General features: G+C 38.4%; 2 long non-coding RNA genes across 2 annotated transcripts; one reads left to right on the top strand and one right to left on the bottom strand.

The window, feature by feature from the left end:
* Window positions 1-9,114: 9,114 nt before the first annotated feature.
* Window positions 9,115-12,115, bottom strand: LOC147155405 (uncharacterized). Its single transcript, XR_015092257.1, has 3 exons — window positions 11,956-12,115; window positions 10,656-10,797; window positions 9,115-9,291 (listed from the first exon to the last, which is right to left on the bottom strand). It is a non-coding gene; the product is annotated as an uncharacterized LOC147155405 (long non-coding RNA).
* A 1,761-nt stretch (window positions 12,116-13,876) lies between these two features.
* Window positions 13,877-18,703, top strand: LOC147155404 (uncharacterized). The gene is made up of 2 exons (XR_015092365.1): window positions 13,877-13,935; window positions 17,806-18,703. It is a non-coding gene; the product is annotated as an uncharacterized LOC147155404 (long non-coding RNA).
* Window positions 18,704-22,002: the final 3,299 nt, after the last annotated feature.

The following is a 22,002-nucleotide window of genomic DNA, read 5'->3' as shown; positions in this document are numbered from 1 at the left end:
TGGCGAAGAAGGTCCTGCTGGGCCAGCTCGACGTTCAGACGAGGGGGGAAGTCCAGCACAACGACCTGCACAAAGTTTAAAACTGTAAAATATACATCTGGAGCAAGATGAACTTTCATTCATATTCCATCCTTCAATATTCATTAACTGTTTAACTACGGGAAAAGGCTGAAATGTATTTTAAACAGAACATATTTGACATATGCAAGTACATACTTGAAATGTAAATGTATGATCTATATAAAGGAAATGTGTGAACTTACGTTGGGCCAGCGGCTGCAGACGGTGTGCAAGAACTGGCCAAAGTCAGCCGCTGCCTCAGCGATGGGGCGGCCCAAGTTGTTGCTGGGAGCCAAAATGCAGACCACCTCGGGTGACCGAGGCAGAACAGCATTCAGCACCTCAGCACGCAACTCGGAGGCCCTGGCACCCGGGGTGGACATCACGGCAAACGAGAAACGTCCCTCCGGCATCTTCACAACCCCATCGGCAATGGCTCGCAGGTGGGAGTCACCAACAACCAGGACAAACTATTACAAAAGAAAAAAAAAAGTAGTAATTGAAAAAAGGAAAGAAGTAATTTAAAAAAATAGACACAAATGAAGGTTGTTAATTTGTTATAAAGGCAGAGTTGATTATAAAACATACCGTGTTGTCCTGGTTCAGTGCTGGAATGACCAGTTTGTGCCTCCGCCCAGTCACAGCTGAAACTGGCCATTCCCGAACTCTGTGGCGCCAGCCAGTGCCTCTGCCTAAAATGATGCACACACAGAATACCATGTCAAGTCTCAACTTCAATTGCTGACAATGCACAGTACAAGTACATGTTCCACTTTGAGTGTATATGAACCTGCAAAATATTGGAATTGTTTAAAATAATCGATTGTAAAACTGCTGCAAAAGCAATTAAAATTATGACTGACCTGGTACCAGAGCCTTGGCACCAACAGGGGACACCTAAAACATAAAGCATAGACATTACACAATTGTAGGCATGTGCAGTCACCATAATGCAGAGTAAAAAGCAAACATGGGTTGTAATGGTTAAATTAGTTTCAATTTAAATTGACCAGGTATTTTGTACATACAAGTGATGTTAATTCAGGCCAGGTTTATTAATGAAATTCTTAATCACAAAAGAGATTCAAGGACTTAACTGATACTTTTGTTTGTGTCTGAAATGCAGTCACAATTGCTCAATTTTGCTAGAATTTTCTGATCAAATACATGAGCAGAAAGGCAGCAGATTGTACCAGATTAGATTATAGTATAAAGGAAGTATATAGAAATATGTTTATGACAAAACAATGACATACACTGTTTAGATAGACATGAAGTCTAAAACAAAACATTAGTTATTAAATATAACCGTCTTAGTTATTATTATTTACATCTGGTCTATGTAACTTAAAAGAAACCATGTGAAATATCTGTGTCCGGGCTCGGCATCTCACAAATTTGTGATCAATGTTAGTGAGTTTATTTTCGACATCAGTAAAATTTTTGAAATCTTGTTAAAAACAGACTTCATCACAATTAAATTCAGAATTAGTTTGACATGAATAAAGCAATGCACAAATATCGCTCAGTCATACACTATATTTGTCAAACTATGCCCTGGTGAAGACAATCTTGTGTTGAAACATGTTGGTAGTCCATTTTTAATAAAGGATTTTTTTACATTACTATTGAGTGTCTTGAATACACAGACTGCTTTTTACATTTTTCTGCTTGACTCTATATTTGTAGCCGGAAATAATGTGTATTGCACATTAACAAAGTTAATTGCATTTTGCCTGCTGTGGAACATACCTGGTGGGCAGCCACAGTAGAGGTATGCGGTGGGGAGCGGGCGTCCACAGTGGCGAGCCGACTGGCTGGAGCTGAAGTTCGGACTCTGGCCTTCTGAATACACATTGCAAATGTTTAGGATATTAAAAAAAAGTGTAATAGTAATAAAAAAATTATAAACTCTTGCTAAAATATGGCACGAAACTCGTACCTTGTTCACTGGAGACTGCATCGTGGTCCCATCACTGGTGGCAGAGGGTGGGGACCGAGGCTGAAAACAAAATATACAGCACATTGAGGACCTAGCAGTGTGACTCAAAATAACTCAACACAGAATACACCACCGCCAAGTGCAGAATTGAATAGAGGCCTATAAGTATAATAAAATAAAATAAGTACCTGCTGGGGTGCGATGTTTGGGCTCAGTTCCGGAGCAGCAAGGTCCAGCTTCTTCCATCGGCGCTTGGCTGCCTCGGAACGCTTCCCCTTCCGCGGCATGCTGCTACAGCTACCTTTACTGTAAGCAAAAAGAAAATAAAAAAAACTTCCCAAGACAAAGTCAAAAGTAAACTGGCAGTAAAAAAGAAAATAAATTTAAACACAACAAAATAGTAAAGTAATGATATTAGAGTGTTTGTAATGTGCTGTTGAGTGCAAGTTCAGCTGTATTTGCGTTCTAGACTCTGTGATGTAGATCTTATATATGTATTATGTTGTTTGAGGGCAAGATGGAAGCAGGTAGATGAGGTGGAAGTCCAAGGCGGTGCTGAAGGTTTGAAATCCAAGTATCACGGTCAGCAGCTTTCCAATTCGCACAGTGCTCAGCGGATCGCTAAAAGATTCAAGATAAAATTTGTAGTTAATCTCAGATGTGTATGAAACATTAAAAATGTACATTGAGTCTAATGAGGCAGTGGTGTCATTGTAATAAAAATAAGAAACCGTCATCAATTGAAGTATAGTAACATCACACATTGTATAGTTCATTGATTATAAATAATGGATGGGGTGAGCAGAGCCTTCAATAAATCCTCAACAATAGAAAAAATGGATCCACTATAGACTTCCTTGTTTACTTATTAACAAAGAAAACGGTATTGTAATAACATTGTTACTTTTTTTTTCTTTTAGATTAATTTCCATGAGGTGAAACGGTTTGGCAAAATGGATGGATATTCTGGATGGCCGTGAAAAAAACGATCGCTACAGAAACCAACGGTAATCTTTCAAGGGGGAAAATAAAGGCAGCTTTGACAATTTACAAATGTGTGCTGTAGTCAATCAATGAAGGTCATTTAACAGTGTAAAATACTTCCAAAATCCCTCATCGGCGCCGCTCCGCTACACGATCGAGCAGGACACGCCACTCAACAACCGACGCCCCCCTCCCCCACCCCCACCACAACGACGACAGAATAGACAAAAACCTTACTGTATATTGTAGCAACGAGGGCTATACACAATTGAGATTTAGAGCCTACTCAAACTTTTCTTTGTTTTTGTTTTCTTTTACTGCACATTAAAACCTTAAAGTGAGATCTGCTAGCTCTAGCTAGCGCTAGCAGGTGTAGTTAGCATGTAGGCTACCATGTCTAGCACTTAACTTTACCTATCTTGTTAAAACAGCAGCCGGATAACACAACGTTCAAATATGGAGGTAAATATGGTGCAAAACTAACTTGTGCAAAAAATTTGTACCTGTAGAAAAAAGTCTAAATTTGTATCTGTAAAAGTCGTGATTTGTATCTGTAAAAAAAATGTGTGCCTGTAAAAAAATTTTTTGTGTCTGTAAAAGAAATTTGTACCTGTAAAAAAAAAATGTGTATGTGTAAAACAAATTTGTATCGGTAAAAACAAATTTGTACCTGTAAAAGTCATGATTTGTATCTGTACAAAAATGTATTTGTACCTGTACAAAAACTATAAATTTGTATCTGTAAAAGTTGTGATTTGTACCTGTAGAAATGACAACTTGTAGTCAAAGAAGTCGCCACTAGGAGTCACAAGTGGGTTTTCTGCTGCTGTTCAGTGACGTGAGTTTTGCTCCATTTGTCGCGCTACAAATGGAGCAAAACTAATTTGTACTTGTAGAGCGCCGTGATTTGTACTCGTAAAGAAGGGGGCGGGCTCTGGTGTAATGAAGGGTTGTTTTGACCAATCAAGTGAGAAGGATTTGAGCGGATTGGAGCGCAACCTCATTGGTTTAGCGAACGACGGTGGCGGGACTCGCGGAAGGATACAAGCAGGACACATCGTCGCCAACCAACATACATATTAAGAATACTTCAGTCTCTTTTGGTTTTTGCTATGACAAGGTAAGTATTATGTTACTTCATCATTCTTTCAAATATTGTTGTTTAAACGATGGTCATCCAACCTGTTTTTATGATTAGCATCACATATTTAGCTTTCTAGCTAGCTGGCATTTGATTTCATGCTAAAGCAGTCTAGTCATTATCGTCATTTCATGCTTTGGAATATTGTGGCTATATGACAACAATGAACAACTAAACTACTTCATTATATGCCAAGAATGGTGCAGTGCGCTGCTCCCCTGTGTTGGTTAAAATTGTTATTTCTTGTATTAGTTAGCTGGCTAACAAACGAATTCATGTAGCTCACATATGCGCCATTGACAGGTACTGGAGGGAAGATGCACCCAATCGATGTTATGTATGTACACATTTGACTCCATAGTGTTCTTTATCTTGTTTTGCCTTCTAGAAAAATGACCGATCAGAGCAACAGCTCTTCGCTGCAGCAGCAGGTGAGCGGAATATCGCTACTGTCTTGACATTAATGGTGTGTTTTTTGTTATTATTTCTTCCTGTTTGCATAATAATGTAATCAATAATAATGCACATTACACACGACCTATACAGAGTGTCCCAAAAGTCTCTTTACAATTATAACAATTTTGAGATATTTTAAGTACCTTCATTTGTGTGAGGTTTTTTTTAAACTTAATTTAATAGACCTCTATATGGGCATCATCATTTACACCAAGCACATGAAAACGGTACTCGATTTGTTGCCATGTTTGCTGCAGGTTTACCATCCATCAACACAGTATCTGAAACAAATAAATTCAATATGAATGAATACTTTAATTAACAAACACTGGTTAAAATAAAACAAATCTGTTTAAGACATCTCAACAACTGCCTTTGTAATATATTGTTTTAAAAATTGTAAACATGTTATGGACACCCTATATTTCTCTCTAGGAACTGCTGCTGAATCTTTTACTGGCCCGACTCCATAACAGACTATCAGCTGCCCTTGGGCGTGCCCCTCTGGACCTGGACTATCTACAATTTATCATTTCACAGGACATGGTTTTACTGAGTGCACTAGCTAACCAAATTCAGATCCCTCAGCAAGTGTATGAAGCCCTTACTGATGTGCATGGTCTACTCTCTGCCCAAGATGAAATGGAGCTTCATGTAACGGTTCCTGTGGGGAGAACAAAACCTGGTTGTCCAAAAATTTTAATATGTAGGGAATATGTTTCGGAGCTCCTCAGCATAGGGCTATCTGCAGCGTACATTGCCAGACTTTTAGGAGTTTCTCGGTGGACGCTGCAGAGAAACATGAACAGCTGGGCTATGTCTGTTAGGGCCTTGTACGGTCAACTGACTAATGATGAGCTTGACAACCTGGTGTCACAAACACACCACTGCAACCCACATGCTGGGTACAGATTAATGATGGGATTGTTGCGGGCACAGGGGCATCGTGTACAGTGGCAGAGGATTCGTGCATCGATGCATAGGGTTGACACAGCAGGAATTGTGCTGAGAATGTCAGCATTGAGGTGTGTTGTTCGCAGAACATACTCTGTCCCAGGCCCAAGATCGCTGATGCATATAGACACAAACCACAAACTTATAAGGTTGGTTATGTTTTTCAAATCAAAACATATTACCTGTACATGACTTAACTATGTGCAAAAAAGTGATAATACCTAATGTTTTTCTTTATCTCAAATGTCATTGAAGGTACAATATGGTGATATTTGGAGGAATCGATGGTTTCTCAAGGAAGGTATAAATAATTGGATATTCCCTTTAAACGTCTAAACTTTTTGTCATTGAATCAGGCATTTCAATTGTGATTAGTTGTTTTTTGTTTTTGAAGACCTTCAGATTGTAGTACTAGTTTAGGATGGCTACCTCAGAAATCGGTTTCATTTTCTTTGGGAGCACCTTTGCATTTGTATTCTTCAATGGTAACATAATAGTACTGTAATACTCTTACTTACAGTCATTTTAGTTGAAAAGCTTTAATTGCACTTACAGTAACAAATCAAAACTCCATCATGTTACCTGTGACTTTATGCTAAGACTTCGCTGGCACTCTTTGTCTGAGAATTAGATTACATGTTTTCTTTGTTGACATTTTATAAAGACTCATTTCTTATGGAATCTCTTAAAACAGATGCAAGGTAGAGAATGAGATATTCTCAAGTGCCATTACACCAATTGCATTGAGTATTATTGTTGCATTTTACCTTTTTAAATATAATCCTGTTTTAACTACTACATGACTGTTAAAGGTTATTGAAATTGTATTTGTTAAGAGCTTTGAAATTGACACTTAAAATTGATATTGTTATTGTTAACGTACTTTGATCATTTGAAAATAAAAAGTACAGTTGTTTGAAGTCACAATGGGACAATTCCATTCTTCTCACATAGATAATGTATCTTGCTGTTGCAAATAATAACAGAGCCTCCACAACCCTTGCCTTCTTCAATGAAGCTGTTGAGAAGTATGGCTTACCTCAAAGGTTAGTCAGACATCATCACCTAGCCTATCCTACCCTTAATAGTGTAAATCTACCTGTTCTAACCATTGACTTGTTTTAAGGTTTTCGTTTCAGTGAAGTGTAATGCATAATTAATAGGAGTTCTCATTTTTGTTACATTTTCTTAAGGGTTCGTGGTGACCATGGGGTGGAAAATGTGGATGTAGCCCAGCTGATGTTCTCCACAAGAGGAGTTGGCAAAAACAGCTTCATTGCAGGGAAAAGTGTGCATAATCAGAGGTACTTTAGAAGACACTTCATTTTTATGGAACTACCACATTCATAACCTTGTAAGTTTACAGGGTGAGTAAAAAAAGAAAGAAAAAAAGAATACGCCAAAATCTATGCAATATTAAAAAATAATAATAACAACAACACAGAAAACTTCCGGTTAGACACATGTAAATACATTCAAATTATTCTTGTTTTTGAAGTGGTTAATGTGGCCACCACCAGCAGCACGGGCAACATCTAGCCTATTTGAAGAAGAGAAAAGAATGAACTGAATGAAAACTTCACTTAGCAGTCGATGGCTGTAATTGGCCTGGCAGAACCTCTGTGTGTGTGATTTTATTTTTTTCTTCTTGTGGTGGTATGTTAAAGACAAAGTTTATGTTCCACCACTTCCATCAAATATCAATTACATGAAAGACCAAGTAACAGTTGCAATCAACATTGGCAACTTACGGTTGTCTTTACTGCCAGTGGTAAACACTAACACTTGTAAAACCTAAAAACTTGAATCTATTTACGACACAAGTCCAAGCTACAGTTTTTCATTTTTGCAATATCGCATGATTTTAAATTTTCATTTGATTTGTAGCTTTATAGGATATCCCCTTGAGATGCAACATCTAATTTTCAAAGGTGACATTCCAACACATACAAATAGTAATAATGTACAAAATAAAGGTAAAGAATTCTGCTATGTTCTTTTTTTTAATCACCCTTACTTTCTCATTACTTGAAATTAATGGAATGTTTGTTTCATTTATGAAACTGCATTTATCATTTTAAACTACTTTTTTTGTTGATAATAGAAAATAAACATTTGCCATTGAAATGCTTAAATTTAAAAGGATTTAGAACAATTCAAACATGCTCTCAAAAATGATTAAATAATTAATTGGATAGCCAAGTAGTTGATTAATTGTTGCACCCAGTTGCTTGTTTGTCCAAATATGATTCACTTTTTTACATGGTTTAAAATGTCTTCTTTAATTAAAAAAAAGGGGGGGGGCACAATTACATTGACATTACAGAATTGAACGTCTTTGGCGAGATGTCTACACAGCAGTCACTTGCCTCTACTATGCTGCGTTGCACCAAATGGAGGAAGATGATCTCCTGGACCTGTCCAGCAGTGTTCACCTTTTCTGCTGCCATTATGTCTGCATTCCTCGCCTACAAGCCCAGCTTGATGTTTTTAAAGATGGCTGGGACAGTCGAGGGAAATCGTACCCCGAACCAACTGTGGCACATGGGACTGCACTATAATGTACAAGAGTCTAATGATGTTGTAAGTACTTTTAAAAAATTGGTAAGCAAAACTTACTTTAAACAGTAGACAATGAATTGTTTTTCATATCAACTACAGGATTTGAACATCCCCCTGATAAACTGGGAGAGTAGTGGCCTTGTGTCCAGCAACACCGACTCTTGTGTCTATGTGCCTGAAACTGACTGCCCTTTGACACCTCAAGAACTGGCTGGACTCCATGCTGCTGTGGATCCAGCAGGACCTTCTACACGCATGGGAGTAGACCATTATTTGGCTGCAGTGAACTACATGCACAGTATAAACTATGTGTAGGGTCTAGCCAAGCGCTTCTGGGCTGTTATTTGTTTAAAACTGCCTGCACTAAATTACATTTTATAATTTAGTGCTATATATTGTCTTTTCGTACAAATTGACAATGAACTGTAATAAGAACCTATCTAGCAAAACATCAGAACTACATTATTTAAAGTAATGAAATAAAGATTTTGATCTATACCAAACCAAAACCAGTATCAGTTGTGGCGATGCAGTTCTTTAAATGGTCACTGAATTCTGTGTAATGGCTGTAGTGGCCAGGTAACTTTAAGTTTTGGAAGCATGTAGAAGACGTGGGATGTTCCGCTCTCACCACCTCCACTTTCATATCTGGCATGGGTATCTTCCATCCCACCCAGAACTTCAGGAGTCTTTTAAGATTCTCTTGAGACCCTAAAAAAAAGGAGAAAAAAAGTGGAATTAAGCTGTGCATGCTATTAAGTAACAATAATCAATTAGATTACTGTTTTTATAATTTAATTTATGTATTTTTTTGAGAAAAAAACAGGTTCTGCAACATCTGGGAAAAAAAGTGATCCCTGCTAGAGGATGATCATTTAAGAAAATCAAATCACAGATGTATCTATAAATTAAAATTCTGCCTTGTAGCAATATGTGTATGCTTATGCTTAATACTCATAATACAACTTGTGTTCATAAACAAGAAAAAATGGTTAAAAAAACCTTGATTTTCAACCACATTTGAAAATCTGCATTTATGCATTACAAAATGTGCACAAATATCAACATGTAATTTACCTGTCCTCACAAACTGACGCAAGTACCCCATTATTCTACATCTACAGTCAACGGAGTAACCATCTTCATCGTCCAACCCAGATTCCTCAGGCCATTTGATTAGGTCCAAAACAACCTAGGACAGCAAATGAGACAATCATTATGGCACCATAGTTGGCATTGAACCAATTCATTCTATTTTACAATTTTCTCTCTAATTTATACATATGGTCAATCCACACATGGGGTGTTAATTGTGTGAAGGCTGATGTTGTGGTCTCAACAGCCTAACAATGAAATGTGTATCCTGCTGAGGAGAACATGTGATTGTTGATTTCTCGTCAGACTTTGTTCAAGGTTGGAATTGTTCACTGAAAATGATTCCAAATCAAAATTTCCTTGGAACAAGGAAAAAACATTAAAAATGTTTGCATAACTGAACATATGATGACGAATATTCAATAATATAACCCTAACCCTAAGCAAACACTCTCCCTCTCATTTGGATATGGGCTTAAAGGTTGTATCTAACTGTGCGTCAAAGGTTTGCATGCAAGGGACTGTGCATGTAGCGAGTTTTTCTTTGTTGTCAGTTTTTAATTATTATTTATTCTAAGGTTGCAAAGATGTTCTCAAGACACTTGCAAAGTATATTTACGGCACCAAACATTCTATGTAAATCGCAAAGGAATAATGAACATGTTGAAATTTCTTTGCGAGTGTCTGCCACACAGCGGCTGAAATGAGTTTCTTCCGTTGGGTGTCCGGGCTTTCCCTTAAGAGATTTGGTGAGAAGCTCAGTCATCCGGGAGGGACTCAGGGTCGAGCCGCTGTTCCTCCGCGTGGAAAGGAGCCAGTTAAGGGGGCTCGGGTATCTGGTTCGGAAGCCTCCTGGACGCCTTCCTGGAGAGGTGTTCCGGGCATGTCCCACCGGCGGCAGACCCTGGGGACGACCCAGGACATGCTGGAGAGACTATGTCTCTGGGCTGGCCTGGGAACGCCTTGGGATCCAGCCGGAGGAACTGGTTCAAGTGGCTGAGGAGGTCTGGGCTTCCCTCCTAAAGCTGCTGCCCCCGTGAATCCGACTCCGGATTAGCGGTAATAAATGGATGGATGGGTGGTGGGTCTGGCAAACATCTTTGCAACCTTGAACTAACCCTAATGAAAAAATAAATATTTTTTTGTTTTGCCAGACTGTCACATCAAATCAAAATTGATATAGCTCCTTTCATACATTACATTGCAACTCAAAAGCGTTGAGTGAGTAAAACATCCATAGTACAGCACAAAGAAAACCCTAACCTTCCCCCCAACATGCCCATGAGCAGGCTCACTCAAACTCGCACAACCTTTAAAAAAAAGTGTAATTAAGTTATCTGGTCAATCTTGACCTAATGAATTCCGTTTGCATTCCCATAAATTCCAGTTAATTCCCATGCAAAAAAAATTATTTTGAAAATTACAGACATTTTGGAATCCTAGACATGCTTCATTGAATACCTCCACACTGCACTCAGACTTTGTTTCTGTTGGAAAAACTGATGCCACTGCATCGGGTCGAGACTCCAATAACAGCATAATGAGGGTTTCTTTTAGTCCTTGCTTCAGCTGTTTGAGTTGGCGGGAGTTTCGGCCGAGCACCCTAAAGTATCACAGGGGTGAGTGAGGTATGGATGAAGGGACTCCAAGTAAATATATACATGCAGTAAATTCAATTCAATTATTACTCTGTGCACATTCAAACACTGGTCTGTATATATTGCTGTACAGCCGATCGCCCATACACACCGTGCAAGCCATTGGAGCCACAGGGCGACCATCTTACCTCTCCCATCCTGAGAGAAGACTACTATATATACTATAGGTATACATACAGATTAGACATATACAGCTCCTAGGCTCTTAGTGTCGGGCCGGGAGGCAGGTGTGGCAAGGTGGTCACAATTTTTTTAACAAGTGGACACTGGACAGTATGTGCTGCTTTGACGACCCCTTTTTTCTTTTATCGCTCAGTTCTTTAGACCCCAATATTAGATTTGGCAGAGGCATCTTTTGTTGAGTTAGTTATAATTAATTTATTAAAAAATGTACAATTTTCCTCCTACAACCCCCATTAAGCATATAATGTATACATGTATTTAAGGCAAGTTGTAAAATGTCTGAAGTCCTCTTGTTTATGTTTAATAAATTTATAAACATCGTAAATCAAATGTTCTCCAATTTCAATACGGTAAATATATTCGAGGATCGTGTGTGACATAATGTTCATTGTGACATATTGTGATGGCTGCGAGATATCAGGAGGGTATAATTTGATGCTCAAAGCCTGGTTTCCAGTTGATGCTGACAGGGTAGATTTGTTATTTGGAGAGGATTTAAAAAACGAAGAAATCGAGTTTGTGCAATAACTATAAAAAAACACTAAGTCATATTTCTTTTTCAGTCTTATTCAGGTGTTCCAAAGCATGATCAACAGCCACCCTGACTTGTTCCTCGCCTTGAAATGGGCGATATTGTTTGACGTCTCATCTATACAGCGCGACTGAGCCCGCTATCATTTTCTGTCACACAACCAACCGCGCATGCGCAAACATTTTTCATCAAAGATCCTCCTATAGGATTGTATGCCGAGAAACATTTCTTGAGAGTAATAATATGGAATTGGCCTATCGGCTATCCAGTTACATATACAGAGGTAATGTGTAAAATGTACATTTATCAAAGCATGATATACTGTTAGATAGGAGACACTTAAGTAGGACAACTTTTGATGGATATAACGCTAGTCAGCCACACTTACTGCATGCTGAAGTAGATTGTGAAGGAGCCAGGTGCTGTTACTAGCCGTTAATATAGGCATGTCCCATGCCAATGCCAGGTCATTAACAGCCGTTGTCTGACACTCATTGAGTCCTCTTTTTTCACTTGTTTCTTCCTTTCCAGCAGATTCTTGATTCTCAAACAGCTTTAAAAAGAAAATACCGCACATTTATTTCCAATAAATTACATTTAAAAAGTAAAAGTATAGTCCATATTTTTTCATTGAATGACAATGTTTTCCAATGGATAACCTTGCACTTTACCGTACTTACCGGGCGTATGGTCTCCCTGATGTCCATGTCTGCCACATCTTCTAACATGATTGTCGCTGTCTGTGGTGATTTACCAAGCAACACATGAATTACTGCTGGACTAATACCTAACAGACAAGGGCCCCCATGAAGGAAAGAATGTCCAATCATTCTTCCTGCCATGACAAACAGGTCATTCTGTGCAAATACTTGGGAAGTGGCAGGAATTAAATGATCTGGTTGGCCTTCAAACAGCACAGTGCCGCATGCGGTTCCTATAAAAAATTAAAAAAAATGTTAATGGGGTTTGCCATTTTATGTTCAATACGGTTATAATAACCACATGATTGCAATTTCCTGCCTATGATTGTGTATTAATCTTTAGATTGACAGATTTGTCATGTGTTATGGCTATGCTGTCTGTTGTTAGTTATTCATAGTATAGCTGAATGATAACTTGTATTTGCTGAATGATTAATTTACAATAATTTGCAATATAATCACTGACCATAACTAAAGCTGTCTGCCAGGATGGTGCACGTAATTCCTTCATAAGATCATGAGTCAATTATCTAACATTTATGTTCTATTTTGCCTTGCAACTTAAACAAACAAACTTTAGTGGAGTTGGGCCAGTGTCTTTAGGATTCTTTAAGACCTACCGCAATCAAGTTTGAAACCATGTTGTAACTTGTGCATTATCATACTGAAGAAGTGTCTGTTAACCCCTTCTCCAATGGCCACATCTCCTAAAAACACAAGCAATCACATCCATCTTTCAGGTCATGGGTTTTCTGGCCTTCAAATTTGTATTTTTCATGTTTTCATATGTTCATGTGGGATTGCTGTTGTTACAGCATTGTACTCCCACAATAAAAATATTCATGCAACATGCAACATGGACCACTTTCGTGTCATTACGTATTTTGAATGACTGCCGTAGCCACAGTACAGTGATGCGAAGATAACTGTCCTTCTGGCAGCACTTGTACGACGCCTTCAGCCACATCTCCATGCAAATGCATCAGTTTCCAGGGAGATAGGCTACTCAAGCTAGCTGTCTTAGCGGTTGTTCATAGAAAGCTTTAAGTGTTGATGAGTTATTAACATTGTTTTTTAGTTTTAAATCATATTTTAGCCGTTTATAATTTAGTTAACTCAGTATGGCTGTATGAATAGACCTGTATTTTTATCTGTGTTACTTTCATGAGAAAGAGCAACGGGTCTGTCTATTCATTCTGTAATCTAAAAGGGAGGTTTCCGGGGCTATGTCACCAAGGGAGTCAGGCTCATTATTTCTGTATTCTTTTAATCTGATTTATACCCATGGGAACGGATTTTCTTGTAACCAGGTGTGTTGTGGGCTGACCTTTTTTTGAACCCTTTTTGTGAATAAATAACGATGTGAGCTGGAGAGAGGGAGCCACATCAGAACAGATGATCGCTTGGATGATTTGTCAATGTGGACCAGAAGCTTCTGGTAATTAAATCTTTGCAAAGGAACTCCTTCAACAGAATCTCACCATTCAGTTAATTGAACACGCAAAGAGTACAATACTTAATATTGTCTACTCTAACAAATGGTGACCGCCGACGCTGAATTATAACGAATGGTCTTCTCCGTTGAACCAAACGGATGGTGTTGTTGACGATTGAGCAGGCTGCGGCGTTCCCTGACGGGCGGAATTTCTGGCGCCATATTAATTCCGGTAAGTGGAGATCTTTATCCACGTAGAAGAAGTTTTGTCTGTCTGGTCCGCTGCAGCTGGTTTTTTCGTCTTGCAAATTATCTAAATTTTAAAAGAGATCTGTGTGAACGAGTTGTAGTTTGATGTTGTGAGTTGTGATAATTCCGACGATATTGAACTACACACGTCGTGAGGCGGTGCATTGAAGTGCAGCCTGTAGATTATAGTATTGCGCTTCTGCTTTGGCAGTTTTTGGCCGATTTGAGGACTAAGTAACATAATTGTTCATGGCTCTTGGTGTGAAACGTCCTAAACACGTAATATTTTTTTTTGTTTGAAAAAGCGCCTGTTTGAAATTGAACAGTATTGAGGGTCCAGGTTGATTACAGTAATAATTGGATTTGTGTTACTGTATTTGCAATCGAGAGATTACGTGTAACTTTTATTTTTTTGGCGCTTTTATTGTGGTTTGAGGTCAGGATTCCCGTTTGAATTTCTTTTGTTCCACGGTTGAGTTCGTTAGCACGTGATAAATTTCATTATTTAATAAAGCGCCTTGCAGAAATTTTGCAATAAAGGGAGAACAGTTTAGCTCAGCGGGATTGGGTAACCGCTGTGTATAAACGAGAGGTCACGTGGTTCTTATGTGTGTCTGTGTGTGGCCATATGTGTTAACATATTGAACTATTAATATTGAAAGTGAGACGTCACTGTATTGAATCCGGAACTAAACATAAAAACTACAAACAAAAATGGAGGCGATTTCGACCCGGATACAGAATGGTTTGTCCTGAATGCGCTTCCGGTTCAGCAAAAAATAAAAGCGTCGATGAACAATGAAAAAACGAACTATGGATCGATTGTATACAAAGCTTTCGCTGGACAAAATGGTATGTCAGACTTTTGTATTTTCTTTGTTGGTAATGTAAAAAGGCTGAATCTGATGCTAAAATGACTCCAGCATTTGTGGAGCAGTTTACGGATGGGTTGTTCAAAGTTACCAGTTTACTGAAATCACCGTATAAAACTGCAGTTTAAATGCTATAAGATTTGTAGACAACGAATTGAAGGAATAACACCGTTTATTTTATTTTTTTATAATGACTGAAGAGTGTGCGTATGCATTTGAGTGTGTGACCTAGCTTTTAAAAAAAGGTGGGGGTTTGTAAGTGAGAAGTGTGCATATGGGGATTTTGTTTGTTTTTCTTTAATATTTTAACTAAGTTTGGTGTTGTTTTGTGTGAGATGATACTGTTGTGATAGTGGCGTTTGTTTTATTAATGGGAATATGATAAAATAGGTTTTGCGATTTATAATGTTAAGATTCCTCCCCCCCCCTTCCCCCGTTTCTAGGTTAGAAAAAAAGGTGGGGGCTGAGCTGTGCGCTGTGAGCATAATGTGTCCTCGTAATGGGACTCTTTTTTTTTTTTGTCAAAATGGTAAGAGAGGAATGATAAACAATATAAAATAAGTAATAGTATTTGACTGAGCTAATAAATCTTTACACTTTAATGATTGATGACGATGGTTAATTTGTTAACTTTCCCTTTTCGGGACAAATGAATAAAGAGTAATGATAAAATAATGGCATTTTGTTTGAGAGTTGATATAATTATGCCTACATCTTTATAGCTGTGGCTGGAAATAAGATAGTTGAATAAAGAGTTATGAATGTTTTTGAAATTGACATGTTGATAATGATTTTTAATATTTGTTGTTTTTTTTTCTGAGTGTGTCATTTCAGAAACTGATGTTTGAGTTCCAAGGCAGATGAGGGTTTGATGGCCTTCACTGATTACAAACTGCGAACGGGATGCGCCCCAGCTGCTGATACGTTGTATGGCTAGTAGCTATTTGAAGGGGTATTGAAAAAAAAAAGAAAAAAAGAGAGAAATGAATAAAGAGGCTGTGTTTTTTACGAAACATTTTTGAGAAAGCAGGGAGTGAACTGTCTTGCTATGATCCCATATCCTCAGTCTGGCATTTTTAAAGCATTGTATCAACGAATGTGCATTTTTTGATCAGGTGAGCTCTCAGAAAGACTGTGTGTCATCGGATCCACATTGCAGACAGCGTCTGAATGGATGTGGCAGAGATCAAAGGTCTAAAGCCGCAGAGCAACAGTCTTCTCGTCCTGTGCCTAAGAAAAACATGATGTTCAAATTCCTCGATGCCCAGTGACTGTGTATACGCCTCATTCTAGTGACTTCTCCCCTATGGCTGTTTTGCATCCAGAGGAAATCTAAATGCCTGCTCTGAACATTGCTGCCACAACAGCCGCCATGCTGGCCAGGACTGAACATTGACAACAGCTGCCGTCCTGCCTTTTGCTGGGGGTCTGGACAAAGAAAGTTGGTGGTCGGAATGAGATGTGATCCATTCAGTAAAATGCTACATAGTGATATGCAAGGCATTTTAATGTATTGAGTGGGGAACTGTGATCTATAGCAAGATATTTCAGAAAATTGAAAACGACATATGTAAATTTGAAATGAGGGATTTGAGAAAATTTATTTCAATCTATAGCCTACTAAATTTTTGCCTATATTTTTGGGAGAATCAGTTTCTGAATTGGTACAATGGGAATTTTATTAATATGTTATGATATGATATATTTTTATTTTCCCCGTGAGGAACTTTTTTGGACTTCGTCCAGCTGCAGCTATAGTATAAAATAAATAATAGAATAAAATGAGTAGTAACAAGTAAAAGACTAACTAAGAGTTTGATGGCTAAGTTTGATATATATTTTTTTTTTTTTACAGCACTGTGATTTATAAATCCCAGAAATATTTTTGTGTGCTGTGTTTTTTATGAGCCCCGCTAATATGTGAAAGATTAGCAGTTTGAAGATGATTTTATCCTCAGCCCCACTAATCTATAAAAGAGGTGAGGTTGATTGGCAGTTTAAATAATTTTCGGGACTCTAGGAGAATTAGAGTAATATGGTTACCTCTATTTTTATGGCCCCAAAGTCATCATATATTAGTGTCTTAAGTTGTATCTGCTTATGTTTAGTTTTATAGTGTTTTGTAGCTCTTTTGTTTATCTCATAGCCTGATTTAGAGGGTTGAGTTATTTATGACGTCTTTTGAGTCATGAGGTCTCTATTTTGTCCTCCCTTTATCTTGACGTGTTTGAAAAAATCAGTGGATCTTTGTCAAATGAGGGAGTTTATGTTTAAGAATTTAACCAATGTAGACGAGTTAGAAAATTAAAATCAAACTTAAAAACGAAATTAAAAAGGTTGTGGGGTATCGGCCTACACTCCAATTGACAGGATGAGTTTGAAAATGATCATTCACAGTTTGAATATGAAGAAATCTATCAGAGGAAATCGATCGCAAAGTAAGTCTGAAGCAAGCAAGGACAATAATGCATATTCGCCGAATGAAGGTAATTATATTATATTATATCTTTTATCTCAGAATCATATTTGAAAAATGTAATGTTTGGAGCCCAGTGTTTGCAAAAGAGTATAGATAATATGAATATATGTGAGTTTTTCCCAGCATGCCAGGATTCGGCCGGTCATGGGATTCTGGGAAGAGAATAAGAGATATGAAAGGCACAGTTATGCAAATTTAGAACAAATTAAGTCATGGTAAAAAAATTACCTATTATTGAACAAAACCTATTTGAAAGATAAATATTTATAAGCTCTATCTTATATTAATGAATGAGCGAATGTCATTTAACTCAATCAAGGGCTGGGCTCTATTTTAATGTCACAAAAATAGATCTTTTCCTGTTCCAACAGCACAGGACCTACGGATCTTAATCAAATAACATTTATTAATCCCAACTAACAAAAACTATCAGGGTTTTTTCCTCCAAATAAAATTTATGTGAGTTTATGAGAAACTAAAAATGAAAAGTTTTTGCACTCAGGAGAACGGCCCCAGGGGGTTGGTGAGGAAATCTTGTGCAGTTCTCTGCACAGAGAAAATGCCACATCTGGTCTACAAGGCTTCCGGAGACGTGCCAGGCTCGGCCATCTCATCAACTGATGCTCTCAGGTTGAAAGGAGAGACGAAATTCCACAACTGGAGCATCAATCTTATCACCTCCGACCTGGAGCCACGTCAGCTGAATCCGTGCCCGGTTCCGGAGCTGCCGTTTGAGGACATCAGTCAACGGATCAAGAGCAAGTGCCTTTTTTTGGGCAATCATTCCTTTGATCAGTCACATTTTGGGCAGAATAATCCCAGGTGACAAATCGAAGAATTTGGGTAGTCTACCCCAAATTCTTAAAGAAGAGACGAACTATTGCGACACTCTTTTCATTAAAAAAAAAAAAAAAAAAAAAGAGACCTTCAAAGAACTTCATCACAAGATGGCTTCAAAGAACACATATTCGTCTGCCGATATATTGCGACACTTTTTAATGAACAACATTTTATGTTAAGCCTCACATATGCTATGCTTATTCCACTAAAAATCTTTTAAATGTATCAAATTGTTTTTTAATGTCATATGATTGCTAAATTACCTCCTCTTCTGCTAAAGGGATGTTTTAAGGATAATTATTTTTACCACACAACCATTGAAAAAAAAAATGTTTTAATGTGTTGAGCTCTCAAGAGCTCAAATGAGGGAATGATGAGTTATTAACATTGTTTTTTAGTTTTAAATCATATTTTAGCCGTTTATAATTTAGTTAACTCAGTATGGCTGTATGAATAGACCTGTATTTTTATCTGTGTTACTTTCATGAGAAAGAGCAACGGGTCTGTCTATTCATTCTGTAATCTAAAAGGGAGGTTTCCGGGGCTATGTCACCAAGGGAGTCAGGCTCATTATTTCTGTATTCTTTTAATCTGATTTATACCCATGGGAACGGATTTTCTTGTAACCAGGTGTGTTGTGGGCTGACCTTTTTTTGAACCCTTTTTGTGAATAAATAACGATGTGAGCTGGAGAGAGGGAGCCACATCAGAACAGATGATCGCTTGGATGATTTGTCAATGTGGACCAGAAGCTTCTGGTAATTAAATCTTTGCAAAGGAACTCCTTCAACAGAATCTCACCATTCAGTTAATTGAACACGCAAAGAGTACAATACTTAATATTGTCTACTCTAACAGTGTGAACTTAAAAAAGAAAAGAAAAAAAAATAAGTTTAACAAGTACATTACTACATTATTGTAATTTTGGTGCTCATGCGCACTAACATGCTACTTATCTGCACCCCTACAAATATATAAAAAGCAAAACATGTTACGAATACAATACTCAAAAACAACATGTTTGAATTGAGGTTTGTTTACAGCACCTTTTAGTTTAGCTTGAAATGGTTTGGCCCAATCTATATTGGGAGTCTTGTAAAAAGTGAGGATTCTGGCTTCCTGGTCCATTACGTCTTCTCCAATGTCTATTATTATTTTTAGGTATGGCTTATCTTCATTGGTTTGCAGACACTGCCTTCTGTACTGGTCAGCTGCTAATTCCGGATCCACTACGTTTTGCCATGCTGTAGTAACACACAAAAAATAGAAGAAAACAACTGTTTATTATAATTGAAGTTGTAATTTAAAAAGTAATGAATTGCACAACATTCACTACTCTACAAATTGTGCCTATAACCAATTTGTGGAATAAACAAAGACATATGCAAGTCTATGACAAACTCAATAATTGTAATTCGATTTTTGGTGAGATGGAAAAAAAATTACAGCACTGTAATGAATATTGGCATTTTAACATCTTTCAATGTGATTGTTTTTCTTAACTTTCACCAAACATGTCATTATTTATTCATAAATTTTTTTAGACAAATACTAACGCATCTCATCCATTTCATCAGGTCTGGACTGTAAAAGGGTATTGTCTGTTGAGAGGGTCGCTGTTGATGTCGTTATATCAGGTGATGAGCAGATAACTGATGCACCAGTGCTGCTTTGAGTCATGTGGTCACTCGGCATATATGATTGTGCAGAAGTGGAGCTACCACATGGAAATCTTGAAAAAGATTGAATGAACACACGTTTTAGCACACATATTAAGAAAAAAAACAAACATTTTATACAGTTTGATTATCACACTTGCATCATCCAAAAAAGAAAACTCATACACAGTGGTCATGTGTCAAATTATGTACAATTTTATATCTTGAAAATGTACCTGACGATTTACATGAAGAAATTTACGCTTTACTTTTTTTTTTTTTTTTTTTCTTAAAGAGCTCAGTATTGTTCATTCGGAAATGTCATCATCATTGCTCTTCATTTATTTTTATTTTTTTATTTTTTTGTGTGTGTGTGTGGGTGAGTATGTGTATGTGCGTGTGTGCGTGTATTTGTTAGCTCACCAAAAAAACCTATTAGAAAAAATCTCATACCGTTCACCTAAACCGAACACCGCCGTCAGGAGACCCGAGGGGACCAAAGAAAACCAAGGAAGGTGAAATCCAGCACCGACCAGGCATCACCCACCAGAACTCCTCCCCAACCCAAGAAACATCCAGACCCCAACAAATCCAAAAAACATAAAATCAGGGAGGCCTCAAGAGACCGAAGGAGAGACCGAGAAAAGGAAGGAAGGACAGACGAAGCCGAGTGAGATCCACAGACACCAGCCTCCACCGATTCAATGACCTGAGGAGGAAACAGATTGTGTCTGAGTTTCGGTAGATGCTGGTGTGGTGGATCTGGCATGCTTGAAAATCTCCACCAAAGAGGGGAGCCGTCGACCCCTGCCGGAACAGAGCAAGCGCAACACCTCAGGGCCCCCCAGGCCGCGGCAGCGCCAAAGGACGACCCCCGGGCCCCGCCAGGGCCACCGGCCGAAGAGCAATCCCAGGAGCAGGAGCGCCCCCCGCCCCAACACGGCCCGCGCCCCCGACCCAACGCAGCAGAACGGGGCACTGCAGACCTGCCAGGCACCCCACCGGCCCCCAACCCCCGCACCCCCCACGAAAAAAGTGTTTTTTTTTATTGATTTATATCAACCACCGCATATATTAGCAGATATGGGCAACATGCCACGGACTTCCAACTTCTGTAACGCTGTTTACGGTTACTGTTGCGACATATAGGTTGCGCCCCAATAATTGCACTTCCACCCTTGTGCCCCTCAATTGAACGTTGCCGTTGATAGGTGTGAGTGTGTAGGCCAGGGTGTCTCAGTTCTCCAAAGCGCTTCGGAGAACTGAAACACCCTACACACGAAAACAGCATAGGTGTCTGACTTACTCAATGCTGACTGAAAAAGAAGTGGGTATACTCAGTATACCCGCGTATACCCTGGACTTCACCACTGGGTGTTATCAAGGGCTTAAAGTTTTTAAAAAAATCCTGAGCCTGAACTTTTCCAGGGAGCGGTGGTGCAGTGTCCAACATGCCGATTCGTTGTTCGACCGGCATCAAGCCATTACTATTTGATTTGTCGCCGTGGATGGACTGGGCATTTGGGAAACTCATTAAATTCCCAATTGGCCAGTCCTCCCCAAGCGTCAGGTCATCTCTTTCATTATCCATTTATATTATGTATGGTACAGTATAGCATCCCCTCTTGTCCTGCAGCTATCAAATATTTAGGTATTCAAACATCATATGGAAAATTCTATTGAATAATCAGGTATTTGGATTAAAAATAAATATTTTCGCACGGTGAAAGAACAATTATGAATAAAGAAGACAATAAAAATATATTCCCACTTACTAATGATCGACCAACTTTCATTTCTAGATAATCAACTTTTTTGTTTTACTTAAATTTAAATTGTGCTTAACAGCACATTATTTTCCTCTCTAGAAAGTTTGGGAGATTTTACAAAAATCTCTCCCCATGGATTGAACTTCCGTTAAATATTAGGACACTTTCATCTCTACCCACTCTTAAAACACACTTACTTACCTACTTTTTTTTCATTTAATTGACTTATTCATTGATTTTTTTGGTGATATTTTTGTTTTACCTCTCTTTACACACTTTTATATCCGCTGTCGCACACACTTGTTTTTCCCACGGACTCTTAGAAACAACCCCCAAACACTTCCACCTTGCCAGCTCTTCTGCAGAGCGTGAGAGCGTGCAAACGCCTGACGTCACGCTCAAGAAGAAACCTTACGTTTCCGTCCCGAAACC

This window comes from Leptonotus elevatus, chromosome 22 (assembly GCF_054856555.1).
Source record: "Leptonotus elevatus isolate MCC_2025b chromosome 22, RoL_Lele_1.0, whole genome shotgun sequence".
NCBI lineage: Eukaryota > Metazoa > Chordata > Actinopteri > Syngnathiformes > Syngnathidae > Leptonotus > Leptonotus elevatus.
This window is presented reverse-complemented; position numbering and strand designations above follow the sequence as displayed.